Source organism: Felis catus, chromosome C2, assembly GCF_018350175.1.
Source record: "Felis catus isolate Fca126 chromosome C2, F.catus_Fca126_mat1.0, whole genome shotgun sequence".
Classification (NCBI taxonomy): Eukaryota; Metazoa; Chordata; class Mammalia; order Carnivora; family Felidae; genus Felis; species Felis catus.
The window spans coordinates 132,657,780-132,677,398 of NC_058376.1; positions in this window are offsets into that span (position 1 = coordinate 132,657,780).

Sequence of the window (19,619 nt, forward strand, 5' to 3'; positions counted from 1 at the left end):
GGGTGGCCCTCTGTAGTCATTCATTAATCTGATCACACAGCAGGTGTTTTTGGAAAGCCCACCAGGTGCAGAGCAAGGCCCTCCCACAATAGGAGTTCCAGATGCAGAACCAACGTAATCAGTGAGGGAAGACATTTTTAGGCCACTAATTTCTGTATTATTTGTAGCCAACATTTCAAAGTCATTTTGACTCAATGCCTAGTAACTCAGATAATTTTTAAGTAGGAAAATGAATAATTTTTAAGAAGATGGATAATTAGCCTTCTGTGATTTGCCTCTTCCATGGTGTGGCTGTTTAGTTTTAATTAGGTTTTTTAAAGCAGTATGTGCATATATATAATTATACAAAGTAAAAAATGGGATTCCTTCCCCATTCCCTTGCAGCATAGCCTTCTAGACCCCTTTTCTGGCTTTTAGGCAGAATAAAGAGTACAGACCCTGGTCTCAAGACTGTCCAGGCTCACATCCTTGGCCTCACGGCTTACTCTTCACTGCATAGACCTTGGACAACTTATTTAAACCCTGTCACGCCACGGTCTTCTCATTCATATAATGTGCGTTGAATAATCCATGTGGGAATGATCCAAAAAAGCAAAACCCCTGCTGACTCACTGCTCACTCGCAAAGGTTTGGAGTGAGTCACATCTTTAGGGAATAAGCAGGAAGAACTCAGAATTCCTGAGGAAGGCCTGGGAAGTCCTCCTGGAATGGGAGCAGGACCCCTCCCACCAATGGCAGAGCCTGCCTGCCGTCCCCAGTGCAGGACCTGCCAGGAGGAGTGAGCTTGTCTCTCCGGATGTGGCTGTCTGCCACCCACTTAGCTCCCTGCCCCAAACACCAGGGAAATAGAAATCATCTTAAAAATGCATATTGTTGCTTCATGCCAAGAGTTTTCAAGTCAGCCTGAGAAAGAGACGTACAGAGACAGTAGACCTAAATACAGACTTGGTGGAACTACTCCACCCAGTAAGCACTTATGAAGCACCTGCTGGATACACATTCTGCCCTTCTGAACAGAGCACCTAGAACTTTCCCTGAGTTACTTTCTATTGACAAGTTAGAACCAATTGTTTATGAAGTAGAAATGAGGGAAGATATAAATGATGGGGGTAACACAAAATTATTTTTATAATAAAAAGAAGTAGCTGCCAGCTGGCAGAACAAAGAGGAGGATGGGAAAATGAGTAAAATGAATCATTTTCAGGAAAAAAAAAAAAACACCTATGACTAATGGTTGTGACATGCTTTTGTCAACTGCAATCCTGAAATTCAAGGAAACAAATGGTAATCTTGACCATAACATAGAGGCAGGAAATCAAATGTATTTTTGGTCAAATCAGACTTGGGGGAAGTCGGTTGGTCCATGTGGTTTCTCATGTAGGTGCAGCTGTGCCTGTCTGTGGCTTTGCTCACAGAGGAAGTGAGAGGCACAATGAGCTGTGTTCACACTGGACTTAAAAAGGCCTGTTCCTAGAGAAGGCAAAATCCACAGCCTGATCACAGACTGTCAATGCTGGTGCCCACCGCCCCCTCCTGCAGGGAGAGACAACTGCCCATGGCCCTGCTGAGGGAAACCCACCCGGACCACCCCTTACCCACAGGTGGCCCTGCTCTGTACCTTGTGGCCCCATCCCCTGGCCATCACGCATTGAACCGGGAGTATGCACCTGACCCCAGACCAGCCAGCCAGCCTGGCACCGGAGCTCTGCCCAGAGAGGGAAAATCTGAGTCAGCTGCGTGGATTCCCAGTGAAACTCGTAACTGCTCAAACACCCAATCACCCACTAGATGAACAAATGGTTTCTCAACAAAGTGAATGTACATAGGGCAAAACTCTTTTAAAAAAGTTTTAGCAGTATGAAATGTTGCATAAAAAGGCTCTGATTTAAAATAAATGCTGATATGACATGAAGATCTGTTGAGTAGGATTGCTGTGGAGGCCTTTGGTCTTTTACTGCCATGTCTTCCTCCTTGTGTTGATTGCCTATTCCCACATAACAAATCTTAGTGGCTTAAAGCAATCGTGAACATGATTAACTCATGCAGTTTCCATGAGTCAGGAATCTGGGAGTGGCTTAGCTGGGTTGTTCTAGCTCAAGGTCTCATGAGGCTGCAGTCAAGATGTGAGCTGGAGCTGTGGTCAGCTGAAGGCTTCACTGGAGGTGGAGAACGTTATCAACAACTGTGTTCCCCAAAAAGATGCGTTGAAGTCTTAACCCCCATACATCATAATGTGATCTTATTTGGAAATAGGGTCTTTGTAGATGTGATTAAGATGAGATCACACTTAAATAGGGTGGCCCCTTAATCCAATGTGACCCGTGTCCTTATAAGAAAAGGAGAAGATTTAGACACACAGGGAGAAGACAGCCATGTGACAACAGAGGCATAGTGGAGGGATGCATCCATGAGCCAAGGAACACCAAGGATTACTGAGAAACATCAGAAGCTAGCGGAGTCAAGGAAGGATTCTCCCCTACAGGTCTCAGGAGGAGCATGGCCCTGCTAACACCTTGATATTGGACTTTTAGCCTCCAGAACTATGAGGTAGTAAATTTCTATGTTTTAAACCACCCATTTGGTGGTACTTTTTTATGGCAGCTCTAGAAAACTACTACCCATCAGTTTGGTGCAGCCACATGGCTGGCTGCTGGCAGGAGGCTCAGTTGCTCAACACAGGGTCCTTCCTGTAGGGCTGTTTGGCTGTCCAAAGTGGCAGCTGGCTTCCCATGGAGCAAGTGATCCAAGGGAGACCAAGGTAGAAGCCACAGTGTCTATTATGACCCACGCTCAGAAGTCACACTTTATCATTCCATACTATCTTCTTGGCTTACCCAGATCAGCCTTGCTCATTGAAGGAGGGGACAGGACACAGGCCAGGAGGTGAGGATACTGGGCACCATCTTGGAGCTGGTTACCAACCCCCTCAGTCCAAATCCTGCTTCTCTTTTTCCTCGCCTCCCTGAAGTTCATACCCTACACAACCTGCCCCCTGCCTGTGCTGAGCCCCACGCTGACCCCGCACTATGAATCCAGCTCCCTGATTCCGCCATGGCCAAATTCTCTCAATTCCCTGATATGCTGAGCACAATGTGGCCTTAGCGATGTTGTCTTTGCTAAAATGCCTCTTTTGATGGGGAAACTCCTCCATCCTTGAAGGTCCACTCCATGACAAGCACTTTGTGAATCTTCTTCCACCGAATTGACTTTTCCTGTTCCCAGAGCCCTTCCCCATCGGGCCGTAATACTTATCCAGGTCTTCTCTGCCAGGATGTGAGCTGCACCGAGAGTATCTGCCCTGTAGTGAGTGACAGCTTTGTGCTGGATGTGGCACATAAATGGCTCCTTTAACTTTCTCCATGAGCCTTAAAGAAGGCTTGATATGGCCATCTTGCAGATAAGGAAAACTGACAGAGATGCTAGTGAACTGCCCATGTGCTGATTAGAGCTGGTGCTGGAATCTGCATCTTCTTCACCGTGACTATGGAGATGCCACCTGAGAACACAGTCCATGTGCTACTAATCTTTGTGTCTATGGCTCCTGGCACCCCTCTGTGGTTTTTAAAATCTGGGCTCAATACATGGTTGCTGAATGAATGAGTGAATGAATGAATGAATGAGCAGTCACCAAGCATGCTTATTTCGTTTAGACAGGCTGAAACAACAAAAGAACAATTTTTTTCTCTTTTGAAAGTTTTCTAGCATTGAAGTAAAAATCTAACAAACAGTTAAAAATAAAATTACCAGTAGATCAATGAGCTGCTAGGAGTCATGTATGTGTAACTCTTTCACGCATTTTTTTTTTTTTTTGGTTTGAGCAAAAATTATCACTTATTGACTTATGTAACTGAAGAGTCTACAGAGTAGATCTCTTCAGGCATGGCTGGATTCAGGAGCTGAAACAGTCTGTGAACAGCATCTGTGTGTGTGTGGGTGTATGTAGTATGTCTGTACTTGGCGTTCTTTATCAGCTTCCTTCCCAGACAGACTCCCCATATAGTGGTAATGATAATGGCCACCACAGCCCGAGGCGTCATCTGATGCTTTAGCAACCCCTAAGGAAAGAGCTTCTCTTTTCACAAAGTCCCAGAACTGAGCCTTCCTGGCTCTGCCTTGGGCCACATGCCCAATCACTGTTCAGAGGGCCATGATATTCTTATTGGCCTGTTGGCCAGCAGCGAATCCCAGGCCCACCTGGAGAGTGAGGGATCATGGGCATGACTCTGACAAGACACAGGAAGTGGGCAGGGCTGGATCCCCAAAGGAACGCTGAGGCAGGGTGGTGGGTGGGATATGCTTGGGCAGAAACAGTAGATGTCCACCAGGCCTGCTTCCTCTGAGCATAAATTTCTCTCTGACACTAGTTACATGCTGTTGCAGTCAGGGTCATAGCAGAAGGAGACTGCACACCCCATTAACACAGAGGAGTAATAACAGAGCAATTTACACAGGTGTGGGCAGGGGTTATAGGGAAGCCTGCAAAGGGCAGTCCAATATTCAGGGGCTAGCAATAGCAGGAGCCATTAGCCTCCCAGGCCTGAAGGTATGAAGGGCTCAAGTGGTTACAGAATCAGGGGAGGGAAGGAAGCTGTATGGAGAGAGCAGCCCGGCAGGAGCTGCAGCCTTTAGAAGGGAGATCCAGGCAGACTACAGTGATCTTACACAGAAGGAGGCCAGGCAAGAAGTACCATGTCTTTTCTCTCTTCTGCTACCCTTTCATCACCTGCTGCTGCTTCCTATTGGTTGGACCCAACAGCAAGGCAGAGAACAAGAAAGTGCAGCTGGTGCTGTCTGCAGAAGTCAGTGCTACGGTCACACAACAGGATGGAGAAGGGGGGAGTGTGTAGGGAGGAAACTGCAGCACATGATGCTCCCAACACATTCTGGGAGCTTATGAACAACTTCATTTGAGAGAGGGAGTCAGGGAAGAGACAGCCCTGTGGACAAACAGGTTTCTTAATGAGCATAACGAGTCTTAACATAGCTCCCACTGATCCCTATGGACACTCTTGTGTGGTGCCTTCCCACATTGTTCCATGGTTGTTCTGTGTGACCACTAGAACATGGCAGACACAATGTCCTGTTATTTTCTGAGATTAGATATCAAAGATCCTGTGGCTTGTCTTGGTTGCCTACCTTCCATGTTGGATCACTTGCTCGGGGGAAAGCCAGCTACCATGTCTCACGGAGCCTTATGGAAAGGCCCATTTAGCAAGAAACTGAAGCCTCCTGTCGCTAGCCCCATAAGTGAGCTGTGTTGCAAGTGGATCCTCCAGCCCCAGTCCAGCCTTTAGATAACTGCCACCCTGGCCAATGTCTTGACTACAACTTTCCGAGAGACTCTCAGCCAAAACAACCTAGCTACGCCACTCTCGAATTGCTAACCCTCAGAAACCTTCAGATAAATGTTTGTTGTTTTAGGGGTACCTGGGTGGCTCAGTCAGCTAAGCATCTGACTTCAGCTCAGGTCATATCTCACAGCTCGTAAGTTTGAGCCTCGGGTCAGGCTCTGTGCTAACAGCTCAGAGCCTGGAGCCTGCTTCAGATTCTGTGTCTCCCTCTCTCTCTCTGCCCTTCCCCCACTCATGCGCTCTCTCATTCTCTCTCTCTCTCTCTCTCTCTCTCTCTCTCAAAAATAAACAAACATTAAAAAGAAAGAAAATTAGGGGCACCTGGGTGGCTCAGTCGGTTGAGCATCCGACTTTGGCTCAGGTCATGATCTCAGAGTCTGTGAGTTCGAGCCCCGCATCAGGCTCTGTGCTGACAGCTCAGAGCCTGGAGCCTGCTTCAGATTCTATGTCTCCCTCTCTCTCTGCCCCTTCCCTGCTCATGTTCTGTCTCTCTCTGTCTCAAAAATAAATAAAAACATTTTTAAAAATTAAAAAAAAAGAAAATTAAAAAAAATGTTGTTTTAAGCCTCTAAGTTTGGGGGTAATTTTTTACGCAGCGATAATGAATGCAGTAATCTTCCTGACAGCACCTCAATCCCCTGCCAAAATTCCAATGCATCTGATGCTCCATCTTCCAGCTGTCCTGACTACTGCCCCTTTACAGGTCTCTCTCCCACTATATATGATACAAGTGCTACTAGTAGTTATTATCTGTTGGACTAGCTCAGAAATAACCTTTCTTTTCTCATGGTTTTGAAGAGTGAAGTGCACCTGGGCAATATTCTCAAATGGAGGGAGAAAACCACAAAGAGGGGCCCACAACGAGCAGATGTTGGCTGCTTTGAAATTGGAAGTTCTAGAAGAGGCATTCTGAGAGTGGCCAGGAAAGTCTTCCTGTCTCCAGAATTACCTAACCCTCCGCCCCACTCCCCGCACCCGCCTCATCCCCCCAGCCTGGCATCATACAGACAGTGGTTCTCAAAGGGTGGTCCCAACCCAGCAGCACTAGCGTCACCTGGGAACTTGTTAGGAACACAAATTCTTGGGCTCTGGGGACAGGTCCCATCAATCTGTGTTTAATAAGCTTTCAGGTGATCCTAATCAAGTGTGAGACCATTACTCCAGTGCTGTGCATTTTTCAAAGCATGTGTGCACGCCTTAGTAATCAGCTCCCCATATCAGTTCTCTGAAAGGGGCAAGTGTGTCCATTTTAATTTTTTTTTTTTCAACGTTTATTTATTTTTGGGACAGAGAGAGACAGAGCATGAACGGGGGAGGGGCAGAGAGAGAGGGAGACACAGAATCGGAAACAGGCTCCAGGCTCTGAGCCATCAGCCCAGAGCCCGACGCGGGGCTCGAACTCACGGACCGCGAGATCGTGACCTGGCTGAAGTCGGATGCTTAACCGACTGCGCCACCCAGGCGCCCCAAGTGTGTCCATTTTAAAGAAGAGAGAACTGAGGCTTGGATGGGAAGTGCCTTGCCCAAGGCTAAACCAGTATCCTAGCATCAGAGCTAGAGCCTGGAATCCCCACCCTAGGACCGAGGCATAGCTAGTTTCCAAATGACCAGTTCAGAACACTCTTCTCTCCTATCCTCATGCTAGTTTTCAACCCATTATTCCCCTTTCTGTGGGACTTTTTTTGTCACCCAAATACGTTACTTTTCTTTGATCAAAGACAAATCAGTGTGGGGAAAATATGATCTATAGTTAAGGAATTGCCTTGCATCAGGTTGTGTGTAACTTTGAAAGTTCACAAAAGGCTTCATGGGAATGCAGAAATCTTATGGAAACTATCTGCAGATATTTTTAAAAAATTTTTAACGTTTATTCACTTTTGAGAAACAGAGAGACAGAGTGTGAGTCGGGGAGGGGAAGAGAATGAGGGAGACACAGAACCCAAACCAGGCTCCAGCACAGAGCCCGATGTGGGGCTCGAACTCACAAACTTCGAGATCATGACCTGAGCCAAAGTTGGACGCTTAACCAACTGAGCCATTCAGGAGCCCCAATCTGCAGATATTTTCAGTATGATCCCTTTATTCAGTTCCAATGGAAGAAAACTGGCATGGAATGCTTTTGAAATCTTTTAATCTGGTGCTTCAACATTTTGAATAAAATATATAAGATGGTTGCTTGTTTTTATGCTTACTGGACATGCCTGTACTAAACCTTCCATGCAAGTCAGATGATTGGTTTTATCAATACTTTCAGTGTTTAAAATTTCTGATATATTACCACCTGATTTGGCAGAATGAAATTCTTGATGCTGTGCCCTTTAACTTCAAGACTTGTTTTGTAGTTTATCTTATGAGTCCCGAGTTTATTGCCATAGGGTCCTGATGTGATAACTAAAGACACTACTACACTGAAAGTAAAGACACTGCCTTTCTCATTTCCACACTCTAAATATTCCTACAGAACCTGTAAATGGTCAGCATTTACATTTTCTCTGAGTACTGGAATGTTGAAAGTGGTATCTATTGATCTCAAAGAATTGTAGGGTTCCTAAAATGATTCCTGAATAATCAAATAAAGATAAAATTATGTACAGTATGATTTTAAGATAAGATATATTTGGGGATTCTAAGTCTTTAAAAATTATTGACTCAATTATGAATATCTTGCAGCTCATAAAATCAGGTGTGAAAATTAAGTGTTAGCTGCACATAAAATACTGTGTTAGAAATTGTACAGTTTGTAAACACATAAGAAAAGACTATTACCTTTAGAGAGAGCTTACCACCTAAGGCTCATTTAAACATGGGATTTACGCATGTGTGCGCGCACACACACACACATACACACCCCAAAAGAAATCAGTAAAGCATATTGTGGTAATTTATTTTCCAAAAATGGCTGCAACATTTCCAGTGCTGCTTGTTCCTCCAAAACTTTGCCAGTCCCCATCATGAGATCTATGCTCCTTCCCTTGACCCTGGGCAGGACTTCATAACTGCCTCCATGAATGTAGTGTGGCAGATGTGACACGGTGTGGCAGACATGACTTCCAAATCTAGGTCGTGAACGACTTATATGGCTCCTGTCTGGTTCTTTCTTGGGGATTTCACTCTTGGCACCTAACCACACTCCAAGGAAATGAAGGCCGCATGGGGAGATTCATGTGGAGAGAAATTGAGGTCCTCAACTCTCAGCCCCAGTTGGGTTCCCATATGACAGCAGAGGCAGCTTCTCAACCATCAGATCCCACAGCCCTCAGATAACAGCCCCAGCGTGCCGGGCAGAGGTTGGCTTCCTCCACCTTGCACTGACCAAATTGCAGATTCATAAGCAAAATGAGTGGTTATTTTAAGCCATTACATTTTGAAGTGGTTTGTTACCTATGACAGTCAGAATGATTTAAATCAACCATAGAAGTTTGTCAAACTTCAGGTTATGCAGGCCCTGCTAGGCCATGGCAGGAGTTTGAGTTTATATGGGAAGCAGTTAGAGGGTATTAAGCAGGGGAATGGCACGGTCAATTAAGTGATTCCTCTGGCTGCTGATGGGGTTTTCAGAAACCCCACTCCTTCCTGAGACAGTCACAGTTCATGACCACCCATGAGGACTCACCAAGAAGCTCTGAAAAATAGTTTAAAATTTATAATAAATTAACTAGTAATTGAAGGGAAAAGGTAATTATTTGGGATTATCCATTTTAAGTTTGATATTTTCTAATATAATCCTGCATCAGTTTTTAGAAGACTACTGAATATGTCAAAACAAACGGAGAAAAAGAACCCTGTATTCACAGATAACAGACAGGCATTTGTTTTCAGTAAAATACACATCATCAAAGAATGGCTGCAGTCCAAATTTTTCAGCCACCATTGAAAAAAAACAAAAACAAAAACAAAAAACCAAAACCAAAAAAAAAAAACCAAACCTAAAAAACAAAGAAGGATGTGTCCTCTGAATCATAATGTGCTGAGTACTGGCGGGGGGGAGGGGGGGGGGAGTGAATCATCATACAGTGAGTGTGAAATGTATAAGGATAATTAGTGGGTTGATGGAATATAGAGACAAAAAGATACAATAAGAGCCACTATTTTGGCATTACAAATGAATCTGAAAAGGGTGAAGATTTTCATTGTTTTGCGACTAGTATACCAAAATTGGCTCCTACATTCCACAGGCCCTGATAACATTCTGTTTCAGACCTTTCCTAGGGACATGGGCACTGTCTGTTGAATGTGTAAACTGGATGTGTCACAAAATAGATTTGTTCCTGCAAGGTAGCACAACAAAAATATAAATAAACCAAGAAATAAAATAGTATTTTTAAAGTTCTGGCTTAAGAGTGCAGAGGCAGGCCTAGCTTCCTCCTAACTTGCTGTGTGACCTGGAGCGCCTTCTCTCCCTTTTCCAAGCCTAAGGTCCCATCCGTAAAAGGGGGTTAAACTCATTGATTTCAGTTCAAACACCCTTGGAGACTCTTTTCCCTTTTCCCTGTGTCCATTCTAGGAGTAAATAAGGACATAAACAGCATCCACATATGACAGGAACTCTTGTATTTTGTAAAACAACTAAAATGAGGACCTAATTTGTAACATGAGTCATCGTTTCCCTAGGCTAGAGACTACGCACTCCTTCCAACTCATTCATTTGTTTAGTGTTTAGATTTTCATAATCAGTGTTGTGATTACTGCTAAGTAACAGAACTACCCCGAAATGTAATGACTTGAAATAACCATTTCAATTTGCTCATGGCTTTGTGTGTCAGGAATCTGGGAAGGACTCGGGTGTGTAGCAGCCGGTCTCTCTCAAGCTGGAATGGTTTAGGGCTGGCAACCCCACTTTCAAGATAGTTCCCCCACTCACATGCCTGGCACACTGATGGGGGCAGCTGGCAGGCTCTGCTGGGTCTCTCCATGTGGTCCTCCAGCGTGGTGGTCTCAAAATAGACTTCTAACAGGACATCTGTTAGAAGAGACAGGAAAGGGGAGTTGTCAGTTTCTGAAGGCTGGGGCAGTGGCTCTTCTACCATATCCTATTGGTAAAGTTGCTACAGAGCCCATCTGCATTCAAGGGGAAGAAACATAGACACAACCCATTGGTGGGAAGAATGTAAAACAATCTGTGACATTCTAAATCTACCTCAAAGGAGACTGCAATATTGATAGTTTTTATTTATTATTATTGGGCATAGTGACTCAATTAATCTTTCCAATAACTCTATGAGACAGAGATCTATATTACCTGAATTTCACAGAAGAGGAAACAAAGACATTAAGGTTAAACCACAGGCTCAAGCCCACTCAGTTGTAGGAGCCAGGTTTTGAAACCAGGCAGTGTGTGCATGGTAAATCAATGAATTAACTAGGCTCTTTCTTATCACAACTTCATGTAATCATTAACATCAGTAATGAAGCATATTGCAAGCACTATGCAAGAGTGTGGACTTCCTATATTTCAAATAAACACCCCTTCTCAGGTGTGGATGGTCCCAGCTGCCTTTTTGGTATGGGTTTATGGATCCAGAAGACCGTGCCTGTGGGTGAGTGAGGGGTTGAGCAAAGGCACCTTCTGCAGGAATCTTTGGTACCCTTAATTGAAATTTATTGGCCATAGATGAATGGGTTTATTTCTAGACTCTTAATTCTATTCCATTGATCTCTAGATATGTCTATCATTAAGCTAAAGCAAGTACCACATTGTCCTGATAACTGTAGCTTTGTTGTAAGTTTTGAAATTAGGAAGTGTGAGTCTTCTTTGTTCTTACTAAATTGTTTTGGTATTATGAGTCCTTTGCCATCCCGTATGAATTTTAGGGTCAGCTTGCCAGTATCTGCCAAAAAGACAATGGAATTTTCACAGGGATTGCATTCATGTGATAGATCAATTTAGGGAATGTTGCTATTCTAACGTTAAGTCTTCCAATTCATGAATACAGGATGTCTTTCCATTTATTTAGGTATTCTTTACTTTCTTTCAGTGAGGTTTTATATTTTTTGGGTACAACTCTTATACCTCTTTTGTTAAATTTATTTCCAAGTATTCTTTACTTTTGTGGATGCTATTATAAATGGAATTTTCATTTCATTTTTGGATTGTTCATTGCCAAGTGTATAAAAATGCAATTGATTTTTAAAAATGTTTTATTTTTCTGAGAGGGCACGGGCAGGGGAGGGGCAGAGGCGGGGGACAGAAAATCTGAAACAGGCTCTGTACTGACAGGGCGAGAGCAGCAAGCCTGATGTGGGGCTGAACACATGAACCACAAGATCATGACCTGAGCCAAAGTCAGACACTCAACTGACTGAGACACCCAGGTGCCCCCAAACACAACTGATTTTTGTATTCAGCAATCTTGCCAAATTTATCAGCAGTAACACTTTTTTGGTGGACTCCTTAGGATTTTCTATATACAAGATCATGTAACCTACAAATAGTTTAACTTCCTTTTCCATGTGGGTATCTTTTTTTTTTCCTAATTGCTCTGGCCTGAACCTCTAGTCCAATGTTCAATACATGTCATGAGAGTGGACATCTTGGTCTTGTTCCTGATCTTAGATGGTAAGTTTTCAGTTGTTCATCATGAAGTATGATATTGGCTGTGGGTTTTTCATAGATGCTCTTTATCAGGTAAGTTTTCCCTATTCTTCCGTTGTTACCAGTGAGAAGTTGAATTTTTGTCAAATGATTTTTTCCATCAATAGAGACAATCTAGTGCCTCCTCGCCTTTATTGTATTGATAATATATTATGTACTTCATTGACTTAGTTTTGTATGTTGAAACTACCTGGCATTCCTTGGATAAATCCCTCTTGGTCAAGGTGTATAATAATTTCTTATGGATTGATGGATTCTATGTGATAGTGTTTTGTGTGTGGTTTTTACATCTGTATTCGTAAGAGATATCCCTGGTGTACAATGCTTTCTAGATAGTGATGGGTTCAGTTTGATAGGATTTTGTCAAGGATTTTTTACATCTATCATCAGAAAGGATATCGGTCCGTGGTGTTCTTTTCTTGAGATACTTTGGTTTGATTTGGTATCAGGTTAAAATCAACCACATAGAGTGAGTTGGGAAGTGTTCCTTCCACTCCTTTAAGAAAAAAAAAGTTTTTGAAAGAAAGATGGGTAATTCTTTACATGTTTTGCAGAACTCACCACTGAAGTCTTCTGGTCCGAAGCTTCTCTTTTTGAAATATTTTATTACTAATTCGACGTCTTTACTTGCTATGGTCTACTCAGATTTTCTGTTATTTTCCTGAAACCGTTTTGATAATTTGTCTTTCTAAAAATGTGTCCATTTTGTCTAGGTTAGCAAATGTGTTGGTATGTAATAATTTGTGTTATTTATTCTTTTATAATTCTTTTTATTTTTATGAAGTCAGTAGAATGCCCCTCTTCATTCCTGACTTCAGTGAGTATTTTTTTCTTCTTGGTCATTCTAACCACAGATTTATCAACTGTGTTGATCTTTTCAAAGGAACAATTTTGTTTTGTTGGTTTTTCTCTAATGTGTTTTGAATCTCTACTTCGTTTATTTCAGCTATATTTATTATTTCCTTTCTTTTGCTTGCTTTGGGTTTAGTCTGCACTTCTTTTTTTCTAGTTTTTTTTAAGGTCAAAGATTAGGTTACAGAATTGAGACCTTTCTTTCTTTTTACTGTTTACAGCTAGATTTCCCTCTAAGCACTGCTTTCACTGCATCTCATAAGTTTTGGAATGTGGTACTTTTGTTTTCATTTATCTCAGATATTTTCTAATTTATTTCTTGACCCATTAGTTATTTAGGAGTACAGTCACTACCAGCCCTTTTGGTTGCTGTTTACATGGTTGTTTATTTTATCATCTTCTTACTTTCAACGTGTGTCACTGAATGTAAAGCGTGTCTCTTCTAGGCCGCGTATAATTGATGTCTTATATTCATTCTATTAATCTCTATCTTGTAATTATAGAGTTTAATCTACTTACATTTAATGTAATTACTGATAAGGTAAAATTTACATCTGCTGTTTGTTTTCTATCTGCCATATCTTTTTTATTTCTCTAGTCCTCCATTCCTGGCTTATTTTGTGTTAGATATTTTCTAGGGTACCATTTTAATTCTCATTGTCATTTCTTTTATATTTTATAGTTATTTTCTTAGTGTTTGTCCTGGGGGTTACAATTAACACCTTAATTTGTATCAATCTAGTTCAGATTAATAAAACAAAATTTCAATGCTATACAAAATCTTTTCTCCTATGTAGCTCTATTTCCTGTACCTTTGTGCTGTCATAAATTACATTTTTATGCACACATGGTCCTTATCAACGTAATTTGTAATTGCAGCTTTATGCAGCTTTTATTTTTTATTTATTTTTAAATATTTATTTCTGAGAGAGAGAAAGAGCACAAGCAGGGGAGGGGCGAAGAGAGAGAGGGAGACACAGAATCTGAAACAGGCTCCAGGCTCCGAGCTGTCAGCACAGAGCCCAACGTGGGGCTCGAACCCACGAACCATGAGATCATGACCTGAGCTAAAGTCAGATGCTTAACCGACTGAGCCACCCAGGCACCCCATGCAGCTGTCTTTTAAATCAGACAGGAGTAAAAAAGAGTTACAGAAATACATTTACATATTGTCCTTTAAATTTACTTTGCTGTTACCTTTACTGCTGCTCTTTATTTCTTCATGTGCATTTGAGTTATTGTCTAATGTTCTCTCGTCAGTCTGAAGGACTCCCTTTAGTATTTCTTGTAGGGCAGGTCTGCTAGTGACAAGTTCTCTCAGTTTTGGTTATTCTGAGAATGTCTTAATTTGTCCTTCATTTTTGAAGGGTAATTGTCCTGGATAAAGAATTCTTGATTGATATCATTTTTCTTTCAGCACCTTGAATAGGTCAAACCTACTACCTTCTGATCTCCACTGGACTCTGATGAGAAACTAGCTGTCAATTTTATTTAGGATTCCTTGTACATGGTGATAGTTGTTTCTTTCTGCTTTGAAGGTTCTTTTTTGTCTTTTGATAGTTTGCTTATAATGTGCGTACATTAGATCTCTTTGAATTTATTCTACTTGGTGTTGAACTTTTTTTTTTTTTAAAGATTTTATTTATTTAGAGTGTGTGTGTGAGCAAAGGAGGGGGAGGGGAAGAGGAAGAGGGAGAGAGAGAATCTTAAGCAGGCTCCATGCCCAGTGTAGGGCCGACATGGGGTTCAACCTCACAACCATGAGATCATGACCTGAGCTGAAATCAACAGTTGGAAGCTTAAATGACTGATCCACCCAGTCACCCTGGTGTTGAGGGTTTTTTTGTTTGTTTTGTTTTTGGTTTTGAAGTTTATTTATTTTGAGAGAGAGAGTGTGAGTGGCGAAGGGGCAGAGAGAGGGGAGAGAGATAGAGAGAATCTCAAGCAGGCTCCATGCTCAACATGGAGCCCGATGCGGGGCTGGATCCCATGAACCATGGGATCATGACCTGAGCTGAAATCAAGTCAGATGTTTAACTGAGTCAGCCAGGCAGCCCCTGGTGTTGAGCTTTTTGAATTCGTACATTAACATTTTTCAAACTTGGTCAGTTTTCAGTCATAGGTCTTCAAATATTCTTTCTGTCCCCCTTTCTCTTTTCCTTCCAGGCTTTCCCTTATGTGTATGCTGGTATGTCTGATTATGTCACACAGGTCTCTCTGTGAGTCTCTCCCACCTCCAACACACATTCCTTAGGTGGGCTACTCACAATGGACATATTTTCAAGCTCACTGATTTTTTCTTCTGCCTACTGAAATCTAATATTGAGACCCTCTATTTCAGCTATTTATTGTACTTTCCAAATCAAAGATTTCCATTTGCTTTTTAAAATATAATTTCTAAATAATTTATTGATATCTTTATTTAGTGAGGCATTCAAAAATACTTTCATTTAATTTTTTAGACATGGCTTCCTTTAGCTCCTTGAACATAATTTAAGGTCTTTGTCTGGTAAGCCCTATGTCCTTGAAGAAGGACAGTTTCTACTGATTGTTTTTCCTTTGTATGGGCCATACATAGCTTTTATATGTATCAAAACCTTTTACTGAAAATTAGACATTTTAAATAATATAACACAGTTCTGGAAATCAAATTCATCTCCGTCCCCAGATTTGCTGTCATTGCTACTTGTTACAGAATTCTGAATGAATAGAATAACAAATTCTGTAAAGTCTGCATATTTTGCCATGTGTGGTCAATGAAATTTTTTACTCAGCTTAGCAGCTGGCTAATGATTAGACATTTCCTCAAACCCCCGTAACAACAACAACAATAACCACAAAACATAAAATTTCCCAGTTTTTGCCAAGGGGCTGTGTGTGTATATGTTAAGGTATGCCTTCCTAACAGCCTAGCAGTTGAAAACTAGCTTCCACTTGTTTGTACAGCCTCAAAATTAGCCACAGGTGAGAGCTTAGGGTGGCCTTAGGTCTTTCACAGGTGGCAACAGCCCTGTGTGTGCATATAACATTGTAGATTCCTAGAACTATGTAAGAGCTTTTCAAAGCTCCTGTGGATATCGATTCCCTCGGCTTTTCCTTTTCAACTCTTTGGTTAGTCTATTTGCTTGACTCAGCTCTTATCAATCACCTAAGGCAAGTGCAACATTAAGAGTCTTGCCTATAAATGTTTTTAACAAACACCCCTCCAATGAGAGTACTTTTTACACTGGGTCCACTCTGAGTTAGTTCAACTACAGACAGCCTTATAAATGAGGTATTCCAGGAAACCATCAGGCAGGCCAAACAATGGCATCTCTTTGGGAATGAGGCTTCAAAAGAGCTCTAGCTTTGTTTTGTTCTCTCTGGTGACTAATAGACTGCATTGGGAATGTGGACTGCTAGCCATCTGCTACTGCAGGGCTGGAATGAGGAATGGCATTAGAGCAAGTTAAAATGTCACAACGGTCACTGTTCTTACAGGTCCTTCCTCTGCCATTTTCACTGACATCAGTTAGTAAAAGCTATTTGACCACTTAGTGTCTAATCCTATTAGTTGCCTAACTGCAGGCAATTGACAGACTTCTTCCCATGCCTACACATTTATTGCTACCTAGAGGTGGACTGAGACAAATGCCTTCAACAGAATCTCCTATCCCTTGAATTCTCCTCATTCACATTTTCTCAGATTTTAGCATTTCTTACCATGAATATCAGAACCACAAGCTACTTTTCTCTCCTGTGTGCTGGGTCCTGTCATCTTTGTGGCAGACATAAGGGCTCAAAAGCAGGTTATACAAGAAGCAGGTCATGTAAAAACCTTACCTATCAACATAAAAAATGCATTTTGATTATTTCTACTAGGTCTGAGACAGTGTTACTCATAGCACCCGCTATTATTTTGGGTACCAGAAATGAACTTCCCATTTTGGTGGTGGGGGGGGGGGGGTTGGCCAACTATTACATTAGCATAGAGTTTAAGTATGAGAGCTTAGTGCTAACCTGTCCAACCTTAAGCATTGTGCCATCTTCATTTTTAGTTGGAAGGTGAAGCAAGTTACATGCTGTGGACTGGGGAAGGTTGACCCAGCAGGCATCTAAGAAACACTTTCAATCAACCCAGATCAAATGATAATCGATCCCTAGGTTGACCTATGACATGCTTTTGGGTCAGTTAGCCTCAGCAGAATCCCCTGGTTTACTTTTGTGGATTAGCTCACCCTCTCAATCTATCCTTTCCTGCTTTTATTATTTTGTTACTTCAACATTCTTCCACTTTCTCAGCAAAATCTGTGTCTCACATCAGAATTTTTGTGTAATCCCCTGGTGCACAAATGGCAAAGCATTCTTTATCCCCAAGGACCTCTCCCTCCTATCCAGTTATTCTCACAAATCCTTCTTTACAGAGTAATCACGTTCTGTCATCTTTCTTGTCTGTCTCCCCAACTAAAACATGAGCTTCTTGATGGCAGTGACCTCACCAGGTTTATTATTGTATCCCTGGTACTGCTCCAGTATTTAAACAGTATTTGTCACAGTATATGTACTTAAGAAGTGTTTGCTAAAGGGCTAAATAGGCCTTAAAAGTAAAAATGTGGGGCGCCTCGGTGGCTCAGTCGGTTCAATGTCTGACTTTGGCTCAGGTCATGATCTCACGGTTCGTGAGTTTGAGCCCCACATCGGGCTCCGTCCTGACAGCTCAGAGCCTGGAGCCTGCTTCGGATTCTGTGTCTCCCTCTCTCTCTGCCCCTCCCCCATTCACACTCTGTCTCTCTCAAAAATAAACAAATATTAAAAAAAAGTGAAAATGCAGTTTTTCTTAAAGTTTAGAGAAGGGTAAAGAAAATATTTTAAGATTAAACTACTGGCTTTTCTAATTAAGGAAATAGCACTTGAGCCTGTATTTCAGTCCTAATTTAAGAGAGAAGACCACTAAAAATCTTAAGTGCAAGAGAGTAAAATAACCATAAAGAAATGAGAACACAAAAAAGAAAAATGAAGTGGAGAAATAGAGACTTACACAAGTGCTGGAGAGGGTGAGATGGAGAAATGATCTAGATAGAGTGGAGCACTTTATACACTAGCTTTTTTTTTTTTTTTTTTTTTTTGCCTTAAAAGTAAGTCACTTAGCCAAGCTTTACTTTCTATCTTCCATTAGACTGGGCTCTAGTTTGAAAGGGATGGTCACAGTTAAGATCCAAAAGGGGACTGGTACTACATTCTTCTGGAGTTTTAGGTAGGCAAAGAGTTGACTTCTCCACCTCTGGAAAAGGGCAAATCCAACACCTAACCGATCAGTTCTGTACTGTCAAAAACTTTACAATTCAAAATAAAGTTTTGCTACCCAGTTTTATATCTGAACCACCTACACCACCAGAAGGGGGACCACAAGAAAGGAAGGAGCCAGAAAACAAAAGACTACCAAGAATGCCCATGGACAAATTGCAAACAATGACAGACTGGTTGACTCATCATTTCAGGGCTAAGTGAATTGTGGGAACTGAACTCAAACTATCCCTCCCCAGTGGGCAGAACCAAATGGCCCCATCCCACTGAGGCTGGGGTTGGCCATGTGACTTGCTCTGGCCAGTGGAGTATTAGCACATGTGACGCATGCAGAAGCATGAACTGTGTTTGTGTGATTAGGCTTGCCTTCTTGTGCTTTTGTCATCATCACTGAGAACTTCTGGACAACTTCTGCAGTCTAGTCCAAGTCCGAAGAACACAGATGGAGCAGACCCGAGCTCAACTCATGGCAAGTAGTCAAGCTCAGCCAGATCTCCAGCTTGAAGCAGTCACCCAGCCAAGCCTGTCAGCCAACCTGCAAAAGCATGAGTGAGAACGATTATTTTAGGTTGAGCAGATTTGGGGCAGCAATAGCAACTGAAACCTAAGTACGTATCATTCTCTTAGACTCATCGCAAGGGCAAATCTTGTTCCCTTTTCCTTCACTGCAACATGCCCAGAACCTAGCAGTTTCTGTACAGAGCAGATGTTCAAAAAACATCTGTTGTGGTCACATTTATGTTTCTTCTAAAACTGGGGAGGGAGGAGAATAACACTGAAAGGAACTTACATAATTGAGTTGTCAGGAATGTGGTCCAACTTGAAAATCACCAATTTCAGCAAAGACCAGAAAGCATGTTAGAGATCATTAGTTGGATAAGAGCACAGACAATGGAAATGACTGCTGGGATTTAAATTTAGGCTTCAGGAATTACTGGCCAGGCAATTCTGGGGAAAAGTCACTTCACCTCTCTGCCTCATTCCTCACCTGTTAAATGGTACTATTAATAGTACCTACCTCATAGGATAGTTCGTGGATTAAGAGATGTACTTCAGTTTCTTACAACCTCGCCTCGAACATGACAAACACTGTACAGGCATTTTGACTTATCATTACCAGCATAAGATGATTTTGAGCAAGGTTATTAAAGTCCTTTTTGCCTGCTCCTCCAGTCACCTATTTATATCTATTTGTTCTCACTTTTGTAGCTCATCTCCGTGCATGTGTATAATTAGCTCTTTTGTAGGTCTGCACGGTCTTTTTGTGTTCTGGAGTGCTAAGTGCTAACACCTATTCCATCCTCTCCCTTTCACCAGCCATTTTACAAACTACTGATTTTGCTCTTCTCACCTAGGCTAATATTTGCCCCTCTCCACCTGCCCAAAATATAGCTGTTCCTCCATGTCCAGTCCCAAGGTCATCTCTCCCAAGAAAGCCTGTTTTGATCTTCCTTTTGTTCTCTGACCTCCCCTAGCAGTTCATCTCAATTATACTTTTGTCCTTTCTATTTTCAGGTATATGTCTTTCCATGATGAGATGA